This window comes from Dendrobium catenatum, unplaced genomic scaffold, assembly GCF_001605985.2.
Source record: "Dendrobium catenatum unplaced genomic scaffold, ASM160598v2 fragScaff_scaffold_1626, whole genome shotgun sequence".
NCBI lineage: Eukaryota > Viridiplantae > Streptophyta > Magnoliopsida > Asparagales > Orchidaceae > Dendrobium > Dendrobium catenatum.
In genome coordinates, this window is record NW_021320088.1 from 162954 (window position 1) to 165401 (window position 2448).

Consider the following 2448-nt stretch of genomic DNA (forward strand, 5'->3'; position numbering starts at 1 on the left):
ACACCTAATTTGTCTCATTTGCATGTTTTTGATTGCAAGGTATTCATTCATAACAATGGAAAATCTGCCTTAGAAAAATTTGATCCAAAATCAGATGAATGAATTTTTGTTGGATAAGCAAGTGTTAGAAAATCTTATAGAGTATTCAATAGAAGAACTTTGGTAATTGAGGAGACCACACATGTTGTATTTGATGAATATGGAAATATGGAAGAGCCAAATATTGTAGAAGATGAAATTGAGATTAACTCCCAAAAGATTGATAAATTGAACTTGGAAGAAAACTTGGAAGAAAATATGGAAGAAAATTTGGAGATAGAAAACCCTTTGCCTAGAGATTTGAGATTTTTTAAAAACCACCCAAGGGAATTAATCATAGGTGAACCAAGTGAGGGTGTAAGGACTAGGCGTGGATTAAATAAGGAAGTCAATTATTCAGCATTCATTTCAACTATAAAACCCACTAATATTGATCAAGCACTTTCTGATGAATTTTGGATTTTGGTCATGCAAGAAGAGTTGAATCAATTTGTAAGAAATAAAGTTTGGGAATTAACTACAATGCCAAAAGATCAAAGTGTAGTTGGAACTAAGTGGGTATTCAAAAATAAAATTGAATGACTCAGGAGTAGTCATTAAAAATAAGGCTAGATTAGTTGCTAAGGGGTATAATCAGATTGAAGGGATTGATTTGAGGAGACTTTTGCCCCTGTAGCTAGACTTGAAGTAATTAGGGTTTTGCTAGCCTTTGCCTGTTTTAGAGGATTTAAATTGTATCAAATGGATGTAAAAAGTACATTTTTAAATGGGATAATTCAAAAGGATATGTTTGTAGAATAACCTCAAGGCTTTGAAAATTCTAAATACCCAAATCATGTTTTCAAGTTGAAAAAGGCATTATATGGATTGAAACAGACGCCTAGGGCTTGGTATGAGAGGTTGAGCACCTTCCTACGTGAAATATCATTTGAAAAAGGAAGTGTGGATACAACCCTCTTTTTGAAGAAATGTGGAAAGGATATACTCATTATTCAAATTTATGTGGATGATATCATTTTTGGATCTTCAAATAAAAATCTTTGTGATAATTTTTCTAAAATAATGAGTTGTGAATTTGAGATTAGTCTAATGAGAGATTTAAGTTACTTTCAAAGTTTTAGCATTAAGCAAATTGAGAAAGGAACATTTTTAAGTCAATCAAAGTATGTTAAGGACATCCTCAAAAAGTATGAAGTGAATAATGCTAAACCTGTAAGTACACCAATAAGTTCCTCAGTTCAGTTGGATAAGGACCCTAAGGAAAATCTATTGATCAAAAGAAATTTAGAGGGATAATTGGATCTTTACTTTACTTGACTTCCAGCCAGCCTGATAACTTGTTTAGTGTTTGCTTATATGCTAGATTTCAATCAGATCCAAAAGAATCACATTTGACAGTAGTGAAGAGGATTTTAAGATATCTGTTAGGAACTCAGAACTTAGGAATTTGATATCCTAAGTTTAGCTCTTCATTTGAAATAATTGATTATTCAGATTCTGACTTTGCAAGATGTAGGGTGGATAGGAAATGTACTTCTAAAACATGTCAATTCATTGGAAATTCTTTAGTCTCTTGGTCTAGTAGAAAATAAAATTCAGTAGCCCTATCTACTGCAGAAGCTGAATACATTGTATTAGAAAGTTATGTGGCACAAGTATTTTGGTTGAAACAACAGTTGATTGATTTAGGATTGTCTATAGGCACTATTCCAATTTATTGTGATAACGCTAGTGCTATTTGTATTTCTAAAAATCATATTCAATATTCATGAACCAAACACATAGACATAAGGCATCATTTCATAAGGGATCATGTATCCAAGGGAGAAATTGAACTCATTCATGTTACAACTAAAAATCAACTTGCAGACATTTTTACAAAGCCTTTAGCCTTTGATATTTTTAGTGCATTAAGAACAAGGCTTGTTGTGATTTATTTAAATGCTTAAATAAAAATGTTCTTGCAACATTGATGTTTGTTTATTAATTAAATGTTTTTTATGTGTTTATAATTTTGTTTGTGTGATTTTTTCCTTTTAGATTTTGTGCTTCTTGGTTGTTTTTGGTATCTATTTTGTTTTGTTTTTTAATTGTAGTTTTTGTTTGAGTGCAAAAAAAAAAAAAATTAAGTCATCATCGTCCGGGACAAAATAGTTTCATACGGGACGATTTGTGTAGTATGACAAACTAGTATTTTGAACCTTTTTAAGTGCAATTTTTAATGTACTTCATCTGTAGGATCGTCACGATCATCTGGGATGAAATATTTTTCAAACGACGGGATGAATGAATGAAGTAGTTGAATGGATAAGGTAGTTTTTAATACGAACTTCGACTGTACAAACCTTTGGTTCGTCTGGACGAACACATGTCGGTTCGATGTAGGGGACGGTTTCAACTATCATTAAA